This window comes from Schistocerca piceifrons, chromosome 9 (assembly GCF_021461385.2).
Source record: "Schistocerca piceifrons isolate TAMUIC-IGC-003096 chromosome 9, iqSchPice1.1, whole genome shotgun sequence".
NCBI classification, from domain to species: domain Eukaryota; kingdom Metazoa; phylum Arthropoda; class Insecta; order Orthoptera; family Acrididae; genus Schistocerca; species Schistocerca piceifrons.
The window spans coordinates 97,551,785-97,574,285 of record NC_060146.1 but is presented as its reverse complement, the minus strand read 5'-3'; the positions used below and the strand labels follow the sequence as shown (position 1 = coordinate 97,574,285).

Below are 22,501 nucleotides of genomic sequence, written 5' to 3'. Positions count from 1 at the left end.
GACTTGGAGTACCTGGCGGTAGGTGGCAGCACAATGTACCTAATATGAAAAAACGTATGTTTCTGGGGGTGTCTGGACACTTTTGATCACAGAGTGCACGAAACGAAAGCACGTTTTTAGGTTCGAAATTTTTGTTCTATTTTTTCATGTTCTTTGCGCTATTATTCGTCTGTCACGAGCTATATAGGCGTGTACTCAGCTTCGTGATGGCAATTGAGGAGCTACTCGACCGAATAATAGCGGTTCCGGCCAAAGAAAACCATCATAACGACCGGGAGAGGGGTGTGCTGACCACACGCCCCTCCTATCCGCATCTTCAGCTGAGGATCACACGGTGGTCGGATAGTCCCGATTGGCCACTTGTGGCCTGAAGACGGAGTGCTTGCTTTACTAGCCATATACATTTTACAGAAAACTGCGATTTTAAGTTGTAACCACAGTGTGTAGACTTTATATCTCTTCCAATTTGGTTTGTTTATGTACATGTTGCCAACCTACAACCTAACGAATTACATGCTGAAAAGTAACATCTGTTCATTTCTGTTCTCCTCATATCTGTAAGTGTGTGTGGCTAGTCAGTGAGAGATATAGAAAGTTGTATGTGACAGCAAGTTTTGGTGTTCATCTGACTTGAGTTATGGTTTATATTTTTTTGTGTGGGGAGGTTCATGTAAGAGTAAACTCATTGCTTACATTAATAAATAAAATGATAGAATATCACTTCAAAAGATGGTTATTATCAGAACATTAGCATCCAACCCCTTTCTGCTCAATCTTACATGAACCCCTCCACAAAACATTTAAACCAAAACTCAAATCAGCTGAGCACGAAAACTTTCAACCACTATGTGAGACCTGTTACGTTCACATTCAACTTTCTTCAACTCTCGATAACTACACACACACACACACACACACACACACACACACACACACACACACACATCAACACAGATGTAGAAACGAAAACGGAAATGAACAGACTTTAGTTTTCAGCATATTCTTCCTTAGGTTGGCATAGGTTGGCAATGTGTACATAAACAAACCAAATAAGAAGAGACATAAATCGAAGGCACAGTAGCTATGACTTTAAATCAGTTTTTGGTAAAATACCCTCAGCTAGTGACAGAAGAATAACAGTGTTCCACACCAGTTACAGGAGAGAACATGAAAATGGGGAGAAAAATGTCTGTAACGTGGAACTGTGCTTATGTCCCGTAATTGCAGTTATAGTGCGACCTCCAGCCTCCGACCAGATGAGAGGAAACGCAGATGCCAGCCAAACTCTCGATTAACTGTACGTAGTCACTTATTAACGTACAAAAATAAGACGTGAACTGCTTTACAATCTGCAAATATCGCAAAGATACCACTGGAAATGCCATAAAGTAATAGGCAAAAGCGTCTGGAGCAAATAAAATATATTACAGCAAGAAAGAAGCGTCTATTATTTACAAAGCGAATAGTTCTGTGTGTTGCTGCGGACTATGGCCACGCAAACAAACTTGTTATTAATTATTTCGTTTTACCTTAAGACATTTTGTTTATTTGCAGCGTTTAGAATACTTCATGATTAGAAGTAGTAACTCCAGATTGCCAATTAATCTTTCCAGCATGGCTGAAATAGTCTTCACAGACAGAATATATTGCCTCTGATTTGTTGATTTCTTTTTCCGAACGGTTTTAAATCCCTAATCGAATCTTTGTGTCAAACACCTTGGTATAAAGTACCAAATATAATATTCTGTGCGTCGTCTTCAGTATCCTTAAAGTCTCATTGATTCCGGTCCTGCAAGTAGTTATGAAGGAGCAGTAATAATAATTGGTTTCATAGTTACTACTTTAGATGTTACGATCAAATTTCCGATTCGATATTTGGTTACCAAAATGCCATATTTATTTTTTGATTAACTTGCTTTACCAACGCAAACGGCAATTAAAAACAATTTTATACAACGTTAATTCATCCTTTAATATGCCTGAGAATGGTCACATGATATTTGAAGTCAGCGGAAAATTTTCCACTTCACAAAAAACGTATGGCGGCATATGCAGTACTGCATTACGATACATTTGTCATCGATGACTTCTACACAGTTCGAGAACTGCCCGTGGATTCGAAAATCATGGATAATACGTAACCGATCATTGGTTGTTGGTCAGAGAGGCCAAAACAGTAATTCAACTTTATCATTTGTTGATAGTCGCCATAAGAAAATTGCGTTCAAGTTGTAACTTTTCCCTAACATAAAGCTGTTTGTAATGGGGAATAGAGGTGCATACATAAATACATCACAAGTGATATGTGCTAGGGGCTATATTAAAGGAATATTCTGGCAATAAATACGGCTACTGGGCTGCATTAACAAGAAGTACGATTCGTCTCACTGTTTCGTTTGCTGTGAGGTTCAGCCTGAAGACTGTGTTGATACAGTGCCCCCACGACACTCTCCCTTGTGTAGGCCTCTTCGTCTCTACGTTAACTACTGCATCCTGCAGCCAATCGAATCTGCTTACCGTTGGCCAGCCTTGGTCTCTCTCTCTGCAATTTAATGCCCCAGAATATGGCCTGTCAACAATTCCCTCTTTTAGACAAGTTGTGCCACAATTTTCTTTTCCTCCGCAGTTTAATTCAGTACCTATTTAGTTATACAATCTACATACCTAATATTCAGCATTATTCTTTATCACCATGTTTTGAATGCGTCCATTGTTTTCTTGACAGAACTGTTCATTGGCCAAGTTTCACTTACACACAAGGCTACACTCCACACAAATGCCTTCATAAACTACTACCCAACCATTTAAATATCTATACGATGTAAAAAAATTTTCTTTTTCAGAAACGCTCATTTTGCTGTTGGCAGTCTGCATTTTGTATCCCCCCTACTTCTGTCTTCTCAATTACTGTATCCCTTTAAAGTCATTGAAGTTATACAACTGCAGTGTGATTTCTGTACAAGTTTCAGATATCTTGTGTCTCTGTGTTTTACCGCTGATACCACCAGAGTTTCTAAGATTTTCTTTCAGTAAAGACTGTCATAACCTTTCTCTGAATATAAAAATGCCATAAACAAAGGCTTCCCTTTCTTCAGTCTGTTTAATTAGCTAAGTTGTAGTATTAGTATTGCCTCGCGTGTTCAGAAATTTCACAGGAATCTGACATTGTGCTAATGTTAGCTTGTATAAGCCCTCTCCCTCCCCTCTCTAAATACGAGTACTCCTTCCTCTCTCAAAGGTATTCAATCGTACTGTAGTGGATTCCTTCCTCTGTTTCAGTTAGTCGATGCCTAATGGTCCCTTTAAGATTATCGAAAAACGCTGGGTCTTAAATTATTCAGGTTCCATATCCTCAATTTTCTATCGTTTACGGTCTCTCTAATTGTAACTGCATTTCATAGCCAATAAAATGTCCTCGTTCAGCGTCTGCAATGGGAAATGGATTACAATTTAAAATCGAGTTTCGAAAATTCTGCTCCAAATATGCATCCTTCTTTCATGATTCTTAAGCGAAGTGTTGGCGATGATAAAATTGTGCTCTGCGCAGAATTCAATCAGGAGGCTGCCCCTTTCATCCATTCCCCAAGCTCTACCTTTTCCTACTATTTTCTCTTCCTATATCTGCAAACGAATTCCATTCTCTCATCGCATTTTAAACTTTTGTCTCGCTTAACTTCCTGAATAATCTCTTTTATCGTACATTGCTCCAATCAGTTCATCATCTGTGGTGTAGGTAAGCGTGTAAACCTGTATCACCGTGCCGGCCGTAGTGGGCGAGCGGTTCTAGGTGCTACAGTCTGGAGTCGAGCGACCGATACGGTCGCAGGTTCGAATCCTCCCTCGGGCATGGACGCGTGTGACGTCCTTAGGTTAGTTAGGTTTAATTAGTTTTAAGTTCTCGGCGACTGATGACCTCAGAAGTTAAGTCTCATAGTGCTCAGAGACATTTGAACCATTTGTATCACCGTGGTGTGAATGTTAGCGTTATGTCTGTCTCGGTAATGATAATGTTATTGCCAGTTTAGAGATGGAGCTGAGTTTTGTGATACTACTTCATTGGCAGTTTCAATAGCTGACACTCACAGAGTGGTTGAAATACATGATCTTAACATAGAAAATACCGAGGATCAACTGTCAGATATTTTCAGTTATAAATACATGACTACCACATAACAGGTAAAGTGCTATCGTTATAGTAAACTGCGTCTAGGACTGCAATTTCCAATACTAAAAGCTAGTATGAAAAAAAAACAATAAGTTTCTGTTTTGGTGTAACTGGGTTTTCTCTTTTGATGCTAGTCAATTGTCAGGATAAGCATTACTGCAAAGGGCATTTGATTCTAAAGCATTATGTCAGGGTGAAAAACACTAAATAAATTACTTTTTCTCTCTTAACAACATGTGGGCAGGGTGGGTTCTTCCTTGGCTCGAGTATGAGGTAGAATGAAACAGCATTTTTAGATAAGATAACTTTTATTGAAGATTTGTACAACGCTTTTCTTACTGGATTGTTCTGGCTCGGAGAGCGGCAGCTGTGTCGTTCGCGAAGCCTTCATGCTGCGTGAGCGGCGGCGTGTACGCCTGGCTCTGTGTATCTCATGTCGCCGTCTCGCCCAGTTGACTGGAGACGCGCACGTGCTGTGGCCCGTTTAATTATTGAGAACGAAGTCGTGAATCGGATGGTGATACCTTGGATGTGGCGTCCAGTGTTCCTCTTCTCTATGAGGCCACATGTGTCAGTGTTGTGCGTCGGCCAGCGGAGCGGCGCGGCGGGGGAACGCCAGCGTCCCGGACTCGAACAACGGACTCCCGCTCGCCAGTCTTCGGCTGTCAGATCTTCATCTCCAGCTCACAGGTGACTGCTGATGTGAGGCCGTCTCCTTCCCGTCCTCACGAGTCACCCGGGTACGTAAAAATCAGTCTTCAAATACCTTTTAATTTCTGTCTTCTGGCGGCGAGGCTGTGCCTTGCTATTCCATCACAGCGACGGACTTGGTGCTTCTGTGTACGATGTAGTCTCTTCCTACATGACGGTCTTCAGCACCGAAACTGAACTGAAAACTATCTTGTCGGGCCCACTGCACTTGCGTATTTATTCTCTTCAGTGCACTGGAGGTGAACGACTTCAGGGTCATTGCCTCTTCTGTCACATTGACGTCGGTCATTGGCTCTTGGAATGTAGGCGAGGGCCTTTGATCACATGTGACGACTGAGAAACACGTGAGCCGGTCATTGCCTCTTCTGTCACGTTGAAAAGCTTCTCGAAGAATCTTCTTAATGTCGGTCATTGACTGTTGGAATGTAGGCGAGGGCCTGTCATCACACGTGACAATTGAGAAACACGTGAGCCGGTCTGGCGATGCCCTAACAGCTGACTCGACAGCGTCCGCTTATGTGGGGAGGGCGATGGCTTCTCTTCAACGTGCTGACTTGCAAGCGCCGGACGTTGCCACTGCTGCTCTGTCCGCTGTTTGCCAGTGTGTAATTCTTCTAAACTAAACTAAGTTTTTCATTTATTTTCTAATTTCTACTTCACTTCACATTGATTTCACTACTTTATTTACCTATCTTAAGTACCACTCAACACTGGGGCGATTGGTTTTCTAAATGAGATAGTGAAGAATCATGAACGTTAATCATCAAATCTGTTTATGGTGAAATAAGGAAACACGAATAATGAAATGTGTGAAAGAGTACGTCGTAAAGAAAGTGAAGAATTGCTGTGTCTTGGCCCAACTTCGTCTTTCTTCTTGTAGATTCACGGTACAGTTAATCAAATGCACGGCGCGTACCTCAGCGGCGGTCCGTCATTGACTTCCGCCGCTTCCAGATGGGAACGCCTATTCCGCGATCCGCCGCGTCACCGCGGAAAAACGCACGCCGCTGCTGTTGCCTCGCGCCGTGCAGTAGCAGGAATGAGCATCGAAGAGGAAAACCGCACCGCGCATGCGCGGAGTGCCGCTGACGAAGACTCGGGCGGGGCGGCCGTTGTGCGAGTTCGCAGTTAGTGTCACGCGGCAAGAGCCGATATCTCCAAACGTAAGTTCGCTGGGTGGATTACGATTTTTCACGCCTTTCTACGTGCTTCTATGCCTGCATATAACTATACCTGCATATAACCGTAGATTACTCGCTAAGGGCAGTACAGATTTCAATATTCTGAGACTAGCCTGCTCAATCGGGAGTTCTCAAACTTTTTCCGTCGTGCTTTTCTTCTGAAACGCAAATTATTTTGCCCTCTCCCTCCTACTTCTCTATCCTCCTCAGCACTTCTCGTCCTTGGCACAAAAGTAGTCCACTTACTTCACTCTAATTTTTGCAACTAACAGTTACAACAATAATAATAAAAATTACAGACTGCCCTTCAAACATATCAAACATTGTTTTTTAATTATCACATTTAGGGCTATTCAAAGGGGATGAAACTTAACGGTTACTTCTAGTTTATAACCACGACTCTGTGTGTTATTAGATCTGAACAAAGTCTTCATTTCACTGCATTTTTTTTTTTTTTTTTTTACAAATTTGTTAGTTAATGCTTAGCTTTTTCCGTCTACATTGCTTCTAATGTATTTAAAACGTTTTATTATGTGAAATATTACGACGTACAATTGACGATAGAACAGTCAACATTTAAATGCCAATTAAAACACTCTTGTATTCAAACTGATCATCCAAAAAGGAAATAAGAGCAAAAATGCACTCGATGAAAATTCGGGCTGTTTCTTTAATTTGCACGTTTGCTGTGATGTGTATACGTGAATTTGTGAAGAAAGCAGAACCAGTTTTGGTGTATCTCTGAAACAGAAACTCTCAGATCCCCTTTCAGGCGCATTCGATGCCCGTATTTCGTCTTAATACCATTGCGAAAAATGTTGACTCACACATGTAAGCTCATGCGAAGAGTAATAACGTGTCCACTGTCCTTCATCATTCCGAATCTGCATTTAGAAGTTTGTAAGAAACTTTGCTATAAATTTATTTCCAAATTTTTTATCACTTCAGAGTACTGTTAACTCCTCATGTTCTATTGTTTTAAGTGTGGTTAATGGTGTAGTGTGATAGGATCTGACGGGTTGTGGATCCAGTCGTACTCAAATGAAGGTTCTGGAAATCTGTCCTTGAATTGCTGACGAAGGTTTGAGATACTACGCCAATTCTACTAATTTTGTCTAGATGCAAGTCCTTTCCTCTTCACGAATTCAGAGAAAATATCTCGCAGTTGTTATTCTCCATCTGTGTTTTCAAACGTCTAGGTCTTCTCTTGGAAATTATTAGTATTTCGATCTTGATTTGATACGTCAAGATCGTTCAGTTTCTCACAAACGTCGGCTCAGCTGTTCAACAGGAAAAGACGAACATCATCCTTCAGGTCCACAACGCGACGGAGAATTATATCACGAGACAACCAACGTACTTCCACGTGCGATAGAAGCGATCATGATTAGAACCCATCTCCTCACAAAGACGGAAAATGGCCTACTGTTTAAAGCTCGAGCTTTCACAAAATTTGCAACACTGACTGCATCGTTGAGCACTTCATTAATTCCGTTCGTACTACTTTATAAGACAATGCATCCTTGTGTACCGTGAAATGTGTGAATTTTACAGAAGTAGAAATGGCGCACTCTTCCTTGAAACCCTTTTCAGTTCCAGTAAACGCTGCTATCCCATCGTTACGTGTAACAACACAATTTGTCCATCACAGATTGTTGTCAGCAAAAAAGTAATTTACAGAAAAGAAATTATCTTCGCCTGCGGTCCCCCCTTTCAGAGATTTACAAAATAGACCGTCCTCGTGTATTTCGCGTTCGTAACACTAGCGTACAAAAACAAGAAGCTGGGAAAGATTTCCGGTATCAGTACAGTCATAAAGTCTCAGGGGGAATTTTGGGCTGTCATGAAGATGTGGTAGTAATTATTTTTTCATGTCACGTTATAGCATTAATATGACGATCACGGTATAATCTGAGAGTGGTATCGATTTCAGACTCGCGTCAAACCTTTCTCCGTGTATTTCGACGGTTGTGGGAAGAAGTAATTTCTCACAAACAATGGGCGCTGATTTGCATATTGCAATTAAGTATGATAAATCTTGAATGCTCGTAGCGCTTTCGTAGAAGCTAATACCTGGTTTTTGAGGAATCTGAAATTTCGTTTTAGTTGTTGCTAATTACGCTGTAAAAATTCGAGGGTTTCATTCATACGATTTGGATGTTTTTTTTTCCAGGTGTCTCCTTAGTTTTACACTCTTCAAGCTATTGTTGGCTAAATAAAAAACACATTACAATCTTCCTCGTTACTCAAACTGTTGCTGCTAAACTGTAGTGCCAGATTATCAACTTGATGTTTACGCGCTTTGGTTTAGAATTAACATTGCTGATAAGAACAGAGGAAGACACACAACATTGATTAAATTTGAATCTTTTTCCTCATTAGAATCGCATAATTTCGAAGGAGAAGGCACTCGGTAAATCCCTACCCTGGGATCTCTTGTCCCCACTGCGAATCTTCCATTTATCCATGGCAATGGAGGAACTTGGATTACTTTATTTTAAATCCAATTGACTGCTTCCAATGAACATGCACTAGTACTCAGCTTCCAGCCTACGTACTACCTTTCGACTGGTTTCGGAAGCTTGGCTGAAATCGTGTGGACCGTCACAGTGACTACGATTAACAATCTGCTGTTGAAGTCAGCGCTGTAAAGAAGTGGCAGTCACATTGTCCAGTGGTTTATTGTCATCGGTGATTGGTAAATGCTTGGTAAGCAACTAAACCTCTGCGTGTAGTTTGATTCTCAGATTTCCTGCTGACAGGAACTACTGACCAGTTCTTGCGAAATAAATCAGCGAATTACTGATGCTGTGTCCGCCCCCGGTTGCTGAGTGTTCAGCGCGACAGACTGTCAATCCCAAGGGCCGCGGTTCGATTCCCGACTGGCTCGGAGATTTTTCTTCGCTCTGGGACTGAGTGTTGTGTTGTCCTAATCATTTCATCCCCATCGACGCGCACGTCGCCAAAGTGACGTGAAATCAAGAGACTTGCACCAGGCGAACGGTCTACCCGACGGGAGGCCCTCGTCACACGACATTTATTTACCGATGCTGCAGCTTCCTAACTTGGTTCGTGGAAGGTGGATCTGACGCTAGCAATATTTGTTCGTCGGATGTCTGTTGTAATGTGAAATGCAAAGACTTCAATTAAAGCCAGCGCCCCCCTTCTATTACTCTCTGTCCCCCATCCCCCCTCCAAAGTGGGGAGGGGGGGTGGGCGGACCCATACATCATTATTTAAGAAAACTACTAGATGTAATGTTACAAATAACATTTGATAACAGTGTGCTGTTTCACATTTGACACCTCTCCAGGCCAGAGTAACTTTTAAGTGCTAGTCGAATAGCAAAAAAACCTCTGTTTTTGTACGTTTTCATGTTTATCTTCGGCCAGCAACACAAAAAAGCTATAAAAAACTGATAGTGCGCCTTCCCTCTTTGCCAGTGCAGTGATTTATGGCACTGAAATCGATTCTTCACCTCCAGTGCATGCAGAATGGTGATTTTTTCCTTTTATTTGGCTGCTAATACTGTCAAAACAGGTGACATCCACAAAAAAAGACTGTGGACTGCCGCGGTAGAATGCTATCCTTCTCTGATTAATATTAGCTCTCTGGCCAGTACCTAATGCATATTTTATCCTTTTTTGATATAATGTCTGCAACAGTGTGACAGAAACTAACCCCAGAAGAGCATTAAGCATGGAACGGCAAACAAAAATGTGTTGCTCCTCTGGGCCTGCAATAATGAAATGCAGTTACCAGCCAAGTAATACCAAGTACTTCCTATAAACCTCCGTGTTACTCACTTACTCTTATGGCCTTCTGCCTGCCCTTCAATTACCCATCTCATCAATGTGTACTCAAATAATTCCCACTGCATCATCAGAAAACATTATCATCTACGTCACACACTCTTGGCTCACCGCAGGAGCTGTTCCTATCTCAGTTGTCCCAGGTAAATGAGTGATCAGTGCGACAGAATGTCAGTCTTAAGGGCCCGGGTTCGATTGCCGGGTGGATCGGACATTTTCTCCCCTCAGAGACTGGATGTTGTGTTGTCCTAATCATCGTTTCATCCCCATCAACGCCCAAGTCGCCGAAGTGGCGTCAAATCGAAAGACTTGCACCTGGCGAACGGTCTACCCGACGGGAGGCCCTAGTCACACGACATTTACCTTTAGTTGTCCTAGAAGCCTAGAACACTGACCTAATCTGGCACCCATACTTCTTTCTCTGGTCCCGTGATTCTCTCATGTACTACACCAATCAAGCTTTTCAGCACCTTATACTCTCACGGCCGATATATGCTTAAACGAGGGGGTACCCAAAAAACGGGAATAACATTGCCGTGGGCGGAGCTTGTGTAGTACACATTCGTGCCGCGAGGCGTGTGTAGCGCAACTGAATACCAGTTCAGTTCCGCCTGTGTTCACCGGGCTTGTGCTGTTCATCTGCAGTGACTGTTTTTGTTAGCACTGTTTTCTTCTTCTTTCGCTTTTTTATGACGACAAGTTTAAGTGAACAAAGCGCAGCTGTGAAATTTTGTTTTCTACTCGGTAAAAATGCTGCTGAAACTGTTTTAATGTTGAGAACAACTTAACAAGATCACTCTATTGGAGAAACTCAACTTTACGAGTGGTTTGCTCGATCTAAAAATGGCGACTTGTCGATTAATGCAAACCTGGACGTCCATCAACTCCGGAATCGACGAAAACATTGAAAAAATTCGAGAGCTTGTGATCATAGATTGTCGACAGATAATTGATAAACTGTCAGAGATTAGTGGATTATCTTGGAGCTCCGTGTTCTTAAAAAAAAGACCCGATTTGTGAGAGACAGGAGATTGGTTCTTCCATCACGACAACGCACCTATACACACAGGATCCCTCTCAGGTTTTGGCTGAAAGTGGTATGGTTCCGCTGACCCACGCATCTTACTCGCCTGACCTGGCTCCGTGTGACTTCTTTTTATTTCCGCGCATAAAAATGGGCATGAAAGGACACCGATTACACAACACTGATGAAGTCAAGAAATAAACGAGGGAGGAGCTTTCAGTCGTTTCTAAACATGACGACCCATGGGGGAAATGTATTAGTTGTAATGGAGAGTATTTTGAAGGCGATAAGATTGTTTTGTAAACGATTTGAAAATATATAGCTTTCAAAAAATAGTTCTGCTTTTTTCTTGGTTACCCCCTCGTACTGTTCTTTAGTAAACGTCAGTCACGTTATATGGAAGCAGCCTACTCACGATATATAGAATTCATATGCATTCCATTGTGTGGGCACAGTGAACTTTATTTACAGGCATCACGTTTTTGTTAATCACTTTCTGGTTGCCCACATTGTAGTTAGAGAGCCTGTGTTGAGAATGGCAACAACAATATATAGAAATTTTCCACCCACCGCCCCACAACGTCTTGCACAAACAACAGTCTCTCCATTCACACGGTCCAGTTTCTTATTATATTGAACCAGATACCGAAAGTCCGCGGCTCGTGGTCTTGCGGTAGCGTTCTCGCTTCCCGCGCACGGGGTCCCAGGTTCGATTCCCGGCGGGGTCAGGGATTTTCTCTGCCTCGAGATGACTGGATGTCGTGTGTCTTTCATCATCATTTTAACCCCATTCACTCTCAAGTCGCCTAGTGACGTTAAAGAACCCGCGCGGGGGGTCTCCCGGCCACCAGTCCGAGTGTAATTCTACTACTGAGTGGTGGGTAGAACACGCCAAACCGCAAATAAGAAGGGAACTGATAAGGCTTTCTGGAAAGGGGCTTCAGTCCGGAACCGCGCTGCTGCTACGGTCGCAGTTTCGAATCCTGTCTCGGGCATGGACGTGTGCGATGTCCTTAGGTTAGTTAGGTTTAAGTAGTTGTAAGTTCTAGGGGACTGATGACCTCAGCAGTTAAGTCCCATAGCGCTTAGCGCCATTTGAACCATTTGTTACTTGTGTATTCGCTTGTATACTCTTTCCAAGGCCCACAAATTCACTACTGCCGTCTGGTACCTTATATTGTGGTGGGGCATAGTGAAAACTAGTTGATATCTTTTGTTGCCTTTCTGCTACTTCTGTTAATTCAACAACAGTTTAACCTATCGACCTACATGTCATTCTCTCTCTCAGCCTTTCTACATCCCTCATCTGAACGTCTGTCTGTGACTACCTTTTTGCTTAATGATGCTAAACCACGCTGGAGATAGTGACTCTCATTTTTCAATAATGCTGGCTCCTCCTCGAACACTTTGGACAGAGTTCGCAATTTGCGAAATTCATCACAGTTCTGTTACTCTTTTGCTATAAACTAGGCGACAGAAGCATCCAGAGTTGTCACTTGCACCTCCACCGTATTTCATATTGAACCAAACCAACTATTAGACTAGAAGGAAGATGTTCTAATCATTGTTCAGCTTTGATATTTCTCTCTCATGCAATTGAAGAATCAGGTTAAGTCTCCTTCCCTTTTGGTTTTTTCTAATTTCTCTCTCTTCTTGTTTCTGTTTTTCCAGATTGACCATAAACTTAGTAAAAAGTATCGGCACATCTTCCCCCTCCCTTATTCTGATAAGTTTGTTATATTACTGCACCAGGTATCTGTTTTGGTTGGCAGGAGAGCCAACACCGTGTTACTAGAGGAGGCCGAAAGACACACGTTTTAGCTCACGCAGGCTGGCGTGAGGTCTGGAACAGGACAAGGAAATTAGAATGTAGAAAAAAGGACGTAGCTGGTGGAATACTTAACTTTAATCCATTAATGGTGAACGTCGGTCTGGACGGTACATGATTCACAGTATCAATAGTAACTGATAATGGTGCCTTGCTAGGTCGTAGCAAATGACGTACCTGAAGGCTATGCTAAACTATCATCTCGGCAAATGAGAGCGTAATTTGTCAGTGAACCATTGATAGCAAAGTCGGCTGTACAACTGGGGCGAGTGCTAGGAAGTCTCTCTAGACCTGCCGTGTGGCGGCACTCGGTCTGCAATCACTGACAGTGGCGACACGCGGGTCCGACGTATACTAACGGACCGCGGCCGATTTAAAGGCTACCACCTAGCAAGTGTGGTGTCTGGCGGTGACACCACAGTATCCACACAGAAGTAAACCAATAACCTCCTTAGCGTAGTAAATACACTTACAGGTTACAAGACAAATCCCACTCTACTATTTTTACATGAAACCAGTCATGGATTTACTTTACACAAGTTACAGTTCTCGAGCTCAGTTATTCCAAATACTTGGCTGCTAGTCACTGCCCTGCATTCTAGCAACTGAGTCACTGTCCATCCACTACAAATGTTGTTCCCTTACCTGTCACTCAGTTTCTCACTTCCGCATTTAACTACTCTTGCACATGCAGTCCAGGTTTGCAGATTATTTACCTTAGTCCCTGTACTTGTGTGGTCCCTCGTGTTGTTGTCTAACCGTCATCCAAAAAATCATCAGCAGAAGATCAGTCCATCTACAACTGCAAGTTAAAATTTCTTCTCCATTCAGTCGTCCTGTATAGGTCGTACTTTACTGTAAAACAAATTTAGGGCAGTATCATCTCGTATTTATACCTCTTACCTCTACTACATACACTTTCTGTCCCTGAGGTGACCATATACTGTTAATAGCGAGCAAGCTGTGTAGAAAGCTTTACCTGAAGCATTGCGAGTAACTAGGAATTGATCTGAAAGTCTGCAGGTCCTGTAACAAAGATGTCAGTATCTGTGAGTAGCTGTCAGACAAAGAAAAATATTGCTAAAAATATAGTTCTGGTCTTCACTGGATAGGTACGACTCTATTTAACTGGCCCCTTATTCCATTTACCAGTGCAACTAAATCTGTGTTGCGAATAACATATGATAACATTGTGAGACTGCAATTTTACATTCGTGGCTGGGCTTCAGGCTAAAGTGTGTTGTATGTCACAGTAATAAGAAAAGAAAGCGTAAATAAAGAAACCTTTACTTTTACTTCTTTGTCAGTGAAGCGATTTACTGGATTTATATCGACCCTTTATCACCACTGTGCAACATGGAAGGGTAATTTATCCTTTTACGAGGGATGGAACTTAAATGATGGCAACACTTCTGTGGAGACACCATGCAGTGGATTCTAGTATTGTCGCTGATAGCACACGTTGTTGACATATCTACCTTACGTCCAGCAAAGACTCGCCCATCCCACGTCGCCGGCGTGTGCACAATCGAGGGAAACACAGTCACTTGTGAGCGAGCGGTCTAGCGTAACGGTGCCACTATGTTCTCGAAACAGGAACAACGGAGTTGGATCAAGATTGAATGTGCCAGAGTTAGTACAGCGCGACAGTGTCATCAAGGTCTTCAAGAGGCTTGCGGGGAATCGGCATTGCGTACTGAACAGTGGCACGCTGGGTAAAAGCCTTCAACGAAGGTCGGCAGACTGTGGGAGGCATGCTCGGGCAGGTCGACCTAGCGTCTCTGAACAAGAAGTGCCTGCTGTTGCCGCGTTAGTGGACAGTGATCGACACCAAACGATTCGTGAGCTCACCCACGAAACCGGATTAGCGCATACGACTGTGCTTCGCATCCTGAAGGAACGCCTGGGCATGCGAAAAATTGCATCTTGATGTGTTCCGCATGAACTGACGGAAATACAGGAATGGATGCGTTACGACGCTGCTCAGACGCACTTGGAACGCTATGAGCGCGAAGGAGAGGCTTTATCGTAACACTGGATGAGACATGGGCCACATCGTGCGAGCCAAAACTGAAACGCCAATCCAACAAATGGCGTCGTTATGGGTCGCCGCAAAAGTCGAAAGTGCGTCAGAGCCCCAGTATGGTGAAACTATGGTGATTCTCCTGTACGACTGGATGGCGTTATCCTAACGCATTACGTTCCTCCACGGCAGTAGGCAATTCAGAGAAGTGGGCAGCCGCGAACGGAAGCGAAGTGCTTCTAGCAACGCAACAAGTGCCGCAATCACGATACTGCCTCTGTTGGTAATTTGAATAGCCCAGACTTTTGCAAACATGTAGGCGCTTCCGACAGAATCACTGGTTTTGGTGGCGCCAGCGTAGATATATATGGCTTTCGGATACTGTGATAAGAACACCGCCAGAATTTCATTGTTAATGTGAGTCTCATTCTCAAAGGCAATGCCAGTTATTATGTTCACTTTAGGCAGTTTCACTGGAAATGTGTAATACATCTGGCTTTTTCAGCCATCATATTAGGCTCCAGGAAGCTATTCCCAGGGCAATGGAGATGCAAGAAGCACAGAGATGACGCAATGTGGGATGAGGTAGCGGTGACAGATGTTAGATTCGGTACCATTCCCGTGAGAAAGACCGCCTGCATGATGCTGCTGCTCTGTGATTGGCTGCTGTGTTCGGCGGTAGGGCGCCAAAACGTTAAACTTTAGTTGCTGTCATTAATTAAACCTGCCATCAAAATTACCTCATTTTTTTAAATAAACATCTCTCAACAGCCAGCTATCAATCGGTCATTTAAAAATTATTATAATCAAAGTATTACTAAAACAAAAGACTGACGATATTACTGCCGATGCACTTCGGTGGCGTTCGGGTCACGCCTTGCTGGCTTGGCGCGCGAAGTGTCTCGGGCAGTCCTGCTCTCCAGTTCTGACCGTTCCAGTAGTCTGGCATGTTGTCTGTTATAGCAGAAATTATTTCATGCAATTTTATTTACTACAGTTCCGACCGTCGCTAGGTACAGACATGTTGTCTGTAATAGTAGTATTTGATTCATGTAATTTTATTCTCCAGTTCTGACGGTTCCAGTAGACAGACATGTTGTCTGTGGCAGGATGTATTTCATGTTATTTTAGCCAGATATAATGACTGTGGAAAGTTATGTTCAATACGTTGTGATCAAGAATAGTTTCTCGTGTCTACATCAATAAAAACGCGAGTGGCATCCCAAATGAGTTATAGTTTATTCGTAGTAGCAGTTCCTTGCGAAGTTAATTTCAGCCTCAAGAAAAAGAATCCACGACCTGAGTGCTGTTTTCTGCGCTGGGGAAATCATCATCATGAAGACAGCGGGTTAGTGAAGTGTACAAGAACTTACGTATTCCACACAGGGCAGTGGAAACAATTAGGCACCTCACGTGTACTGCATGCACACTACAAATGTGCTCAGTGACACGTCATCTGCAGTAATGCAGAGGAGGTAAGGAAGGATGAAAGTATTAACACTATCTCACTTTTATTCCTCTTTTTCTTGCCGTAAATGGGATGCTAAAACTACTTAGTCTAGGTTCTCTAATGATATTTCCGGAAATATCCTAATTATCTACATACATTTGCGCTGCTGGGGAAGGAGGGGGGAGGGAGGGGGGGGGGGGGGAGAGAGCTCTAGTGATCCAGAAACATCCAGTTGCGCACTGCATGGTTAGATTTGTGGCGATCGGTCTCAGGTTATTAGATTCATATTGGTTCCTTTTAAGGCGAAATGTGGCGGAGATGTACGGCCAGCGCAGATAGATTGGAGGTTCATGCACTTCGACCAAGATAGCATCGGCAGAGGTGAAGCGTATTGCACCCTAACAAGCTTTCAGCACTTTCTATTGGCATTTATTAATTGTGTTGAGCTGAGTGCCAAGTGCAGATCCATAACAACTTCTACAATCAGTGAATGGACATACCATAGTGCAGTAAATTTGGTGCAGACGTTAAAGTCCTACCGAGTCCTGCCATAGCTCTGATTGCATTGACAACCATATCGCGTTTCTTAGCTACATATTTTGTGTGCGCCTCTCTGGTTAGCTTATGGTCGATGAAGAGACCAAGGTATTTGATTACCGTCTTCAAAAGGAAGGTTGCTATAACCACGGACAGATTTACTATTTGCCTCGAACCCTTTGATAGACCCTGTGTAATACTCTTATTCATGTATAGGGTGTCCTTCTTAAGAATCTTCATTTATATCCAAAGATGGTCTTGTGTATGTTGAAATATGTGCATAGATACCACTAAAACCGCGAGTGTTTAAAAAATCTAGCTCCCGTGTCTAAAACAGCTTCAGTTGTCTGTTTACTTTATATATGAGTTAATGTGTTAAACATTTGACTTCAAGCATGTAACCGAGACAAAGCTATTTTTGGGAGACGCTAAGTTCTCTTATTCTCATACACCCTAACAAGGAGAGGTCTTCAGTGGTGCACAGCTGGACGAAAAAAGAAATTCGGAATTTTGTGTAATGCACAATAGCATTAAAGTAGTCCCATTCTGTAGTATGGCTGTGTGGTATACTTGATAGGATAATAGCTTTGCATGCAAGAGGTTGTCTCCACAATTCTCCTCATATGAAGTAACTTTTTTTATTTTAAAATCTTTATCGAAATTACTATGATCATTATTTTTATTCAATAAAATGGTTTAAATGTAATCTCTATTCTTTTGTCATATGATTTTCGTCACCATATGAACTTTTTCATTTGTTTCATTTTTTTCTTTAAACCGTTCTTTTTCCAATCGCAATTGTAGTGAATATGAATTTAATTATATTTATCTCTTATAATATTCAATTGCTTGAAAGTTCCAATCTGTCAGTTAAAAAACAAAAGGGGACATGATCTATTTATGTTGTGCAATGGTCTGAAAAATGTATTTTTGTTACCAGATGTGCGATTTTTTTTGCACGATAATTGTCATAGAAATATTTAAAACATTTCCTGAATACCTAATGCGCCATGGAAAAAATAACGCAGTTGAAAATTTAAATGAGAGACGGATTAGTAAGTGAAACGAAAGCCGAGCAAAATGACAAATAGATATAATGTACGCAATAATGTGGACGAAAAAAAGAGGGTTGTAAAACAAAAGAAATTAAATCAAAATTATTACATAAAATTAATTAAAAACACATGAACAAAGATTTCAAGTGAGGAAAGAAGAAAAATGGGAGCAAATGAAGAAGTAGATATTATGATTAAAATTGTGTGACAAACGAATGGAATTTAAAAAATTACATTTAAATCAATTAAGTGAATAAAAATGGTCAAAGTCATTTTGATAAAGATTTAACAATGACAAAAAAGGATTACTGCCCCTGATTACCCATAGCCTCCTGCATGGGAGGTTCTTATCCTAGCCACTCCACCATGCAACCAGACTCTCTAATGCACCTTTTTTAACGCTGTTGACTGACACAAAATTCCCATTTTTTTTTGTTTATTACTCGCAAAGGAGGGCCCACCAGATAGTTTTAAAAAATGGTTCAAATCGCTCTGAGCACTATGGGACTTAACACCTGAGGTCATCAGTCCCCTAGAACTTAGAACCACTTAAACCTAACTAACCTAAGGACATCACACACATCCATGCCCGAGGCAGGCTAGGGACGCGCGGTTCCCGACTGAAGCGCCTAGAACCGCTCGGCCAAATAGTTTAAAAAAGTCGATCGCACGGCTGGGGAGCTCTCCGTGTAAGAAAAAAAAATAAAAAAAACGACGCGCCATGAAGGAATTGTATATAAAACATTGTCGCCATTCTTGCCGAACTTTCTCGGTATTCTTGCCGCGTCAGTTCTGGATAAAATCTCGAGCTTTCGACGATTACCTCCATCGTCATCGTCAGGAGCTGACTGTCTTCACTGCTGCTGTGGTAGCTTCTTTATAGCCCGTGGACGGCTTCTGATTGGTCGGCGGTTACGTACTGCTGTCGCAGACGGGGTCACTGTGTGCGCCGGTGGGGCCACAGCTTCCGTTGGAATGAAAATCTTGGAAGGAACGCCTCTGCTGCTTCTCTGCATCAAGCGCTCGTTTCCATGCACAGCTCAGATGGTATGGGCTATCGCGGATAAAGTTCTTTTGGTACATTCTTATTTCAACAGCCTCCTTAATAAGAGAATTTCAGTACGTGGAGGCATAGGACAGACTTTTTGTTTAATTTAACAATATTTTATGTTTGTTCGTGAGGCTGGGCTCCGCAATTGCTGATTTCTCCATGACCTGTTCGTAGACATCTATCGCCACATTCCTCCACAAACTTACCAAAACACTGTCAGATCCCTGATATGCAGAATCAGTGATGTATTTCGTTCCAAAGACGAACAAACAAGCTATTAAGCAGGTAGTCTTAATGTTTTGGCTCATCAGTGTATTTTCACTAAGAAAACTTGGACGATTAAAGATTTCCGTTATTAATAAAATGGAACAACACTACTGGCCATTAGAATTGCTACATCAAGAAGAAATGCAGACGATAAACGGGTATTCATTGGAGAAATATATTATACTAGAACTGACATGTGACTACATTTTCACGCAGTTTGGGTGCATAGGTACCTGAGAAATCAGTACCCAGAACAACCACCTCTGGCCGAAATACGGGCTTGATACGCATGGGCATTGAGTCAAACAGAGCTTGGATGGCGTGTACAGGTACAGCTGCCCATGCAGCGTCAAGACGATATCACAGTTCATCGAGAATAGTGACTGGCTTATTGTGACGAGCCAATTGCTCGGCCACCATTGACCAGACGTTTTCAATTGATGAGAGATCTGGAGAATGTGCTGGCCAGGGCGGCAGTAGAACATATTCTGTATCCAGAGAAGCCCGTGCAGGACCTGTAACACGCAGTCGTGCATTATCCTGCTGAAGTGTAGGGTTTCGCAGGGATCGAATGAAGGGCAGAGCCACGGGTCGTACCACAGCTGAAATGTAACGTCCACTGTTCAAAGTGCCGTCAATGCGAACAAGAGGTGACCGAGACGTGTAATCAATGGCACCCCACACCATCACGCCGGGTGATATGCCAGTATGGCGATGACAAATACACGCTTCCAATGTGCGTTGCCATTCGTGCACCCAGGTTTGTCGTTGAGTACACTATCGCAGGCGCTCCTGTCTGTGATGCAGCGTGAAGGGTAACCGCAGCCATGGTCTCCGAGCTGATAGTCTATGCTTCTGCAAACGTCGTCAAAATGTTCGTGCAGATGGTTGTTGTCTTGCAAACGTCCCCATCTGTTGACTCAGAGATCGAGACGTGGCTGCACGATCCGTTACAGCCACGCGAATAAGATGCCTGTCATCTCGACTGGTAGTGATACGAGGCCGTTGGGATCCAGCACGGCGTTCCGTATTACCCTCGTGAACCCACCGATTCCATATTCTGCTAAAAGTCATTGGATCTCGACCAACGCGAGCAGCAATGTCGCGATACGATAAACCGCAATCGCGATAGGCTACAATCCGACCTTTATCAAAGTCAGAAACGTGACGGTACGCATTTCTCCTCCTTACACGGGGCATCACAACAACTTTTCACCAGGCAACGCCGATCAACTGCTCTTTGTGTATGAGAAATCGGTTGGAAACGTTGTGGGTGTCACCACCGGTGCCAACCTTGTGTGAATGCTCTGAAAAGCTAATCATTTGCATATCACAGCATCTTCTTCCTGTCAGTTAAATTTCTCGTCTGTAGCTCTTCATATCAAGTTGAAATACATTAAAATATGCAATGCCATTTTTGTTCCCAATTTATTAATTCACTTCTCCTTTTTGTGAGGTTAATAACTGGCAACATTGCTATTTCTTCCTGTGATGTTCCTGTAGTTATCAGTCAACATATTTATGTGGACAGGAAATGACTACCTATATCACAAGAAGGTATAGGCGCAAATTTGTGCGAAAATATTTGTGACAGTTTCAGATCATGTTCTTTTTTACGCTTTCATCATAAAATACCATCTTTATGAAACAAAAGAGTTAGTAATGCAGGTTACTGATTATGAAACCATCCCATTTCCCTAGGCCACGACTGAAGAATCTCTGAAATTCCTCAGCAACAGGTACTGAGTCTGCCTATGGGAGACACGTGGCTCATTGTAGAGGGCAATTTAGAGTAGTTTGTCGAAATGTTAATTACATTCTGCTGCACATTTTTGCAGTCAAATGCTGCTTTTCGACTCTGATACGTGCGGCATCATATGATGAGTAAACCTACAATGTAAGAAGTATTTGCTTTAGAATTAAGTATACAAGTATTCATTTTATTTCATAGTGATTTAATGGCACCAAAATTATAAGAATAAAACATTGCCGCCCCCAATCAAGTACCCCATCTAATAAGGATGGGCTGATGGGGTAACAGTAACTCAGGCAGAAAATGGTTCAAAAGGCTCTGAGCACTATCAGACTTAACTTCTGAGGTCATAAATCCCCTAGAACTTAGAACTACTTAAACCTAACTAACCTAAGGACATCACACACATCCATGCCCGAGGCAGGATTCGAACCTGCGACTGTAGCGGTCGCGTGGTTCCAGACTGTAGTGCCTAAAACCGCTCGGTCACACCGGCCGGCTACTCAGGCAGACTCTCTTTGTAAGGAGCTACACGAGCAGTGGCTTTAAAAATCTCTGTATAAAACAGAATATTATTTTAAAGTGACTGATTTATTTTGAGAGATTTAGAACCATTAAAACTGAAATATTTGTAAATTTTACACATACTTCTTTAATTAAGCTATGGGGTGCGTGAACCACGGCTCTTAGTCCCGGCCAACTGCAGGGAGCGTGTGTGACTTTGAGATGTCCAATTTCGTGACAGGGAGTGGGTGTGACCTTGAGTTGTCCAATTTCGTGACAGGGAGTGGGTGTGACCTTGAGGCGTCCAACTTCGTGACAGGGAGTGGGTGTGACCTTGAGGTGTCCAATTTCCTGACAGGGAGTGGGTGTGACCTAGAGGCAACCAATTTCTTGACAGCCACTCTGGCAGGGTTTGTTCAAATTCAACAAGACAACTCTGCTACTGTGTCACTGTATGTCAGCCATGGTACCTCACTTAGAAGGTTATATTTACACTGTCATGAAATGAAAGGCTTGCTGGCTGTGGTTGTGGATAAATAGAGCTGTTTATCACACACGTTCTGCAGAGGGTTGCTTCCTCTTGTGATAATCTTAACTTTCTATTTGTATTATCCTCCCCCCCCCCCCTCCTTACCCTTCTTCAAGCCCGATTCATGAAGCGCATATCAGGATCATAAAAACTGAAGTGTCTGCACAAAACCATTAAAATATGCATCTGAACTGAAAATATGTGTATTATACACACAGTTAAGCGCAAAGTGCTTTATATGTACATTATGCAGGTATTTGTCCCCATATGGTCAAAATATGGAAATATGCATGGAAAAAGTCTACATATTTGGAGCCAGAATAGTAATTAAATAGGTAAGTATTAAGTTTCCCCGATGTTAATCAATCTGTATATTGAGCAAGTAGTAAAGGAAACAAAAGAAAAATTCGGAGTAGGAATTAAAATCCATGCCATTGTAATTTTGTCAGAGACAGAAAAGGACCTGGAAGAGCAGCTGAACGGAATGGACAGTGTCTTGAAAGGAGGATATAAGATGAACATCAACAAAAGCAACAAAACAAGGATGATGGAATGTAGTCGAATTAAATCGGGTGTTGCTGATGGTATAAGGTTAGCAAATGAGTTTTGCT

At 42.5% G+C, this 22,501-nt stretch overlaps 1 protein-coding gene across 1 annotated transcript in view; it reads left to right on the top strand.

Annotated features, from left to right (window-relative positions):
* The first annotated feature begins 5,972 nt into the window (after positions 1 to 5,972).
* LOC124716728 overlaps positions 5,973 to 22,501 on the top strand; it is an 84,834-nt gene continuing 68,305 nt past the window's right edge. The window contains exon 1 of the mRNA XM_047243271.1: positions 5,973 to 6,039. The gene's annotated coding sequence lies outside the window, so the exon portion shown is untranslated. The remainder of the gene's footprint in view (positions 6,040 to 22,501) is intronic.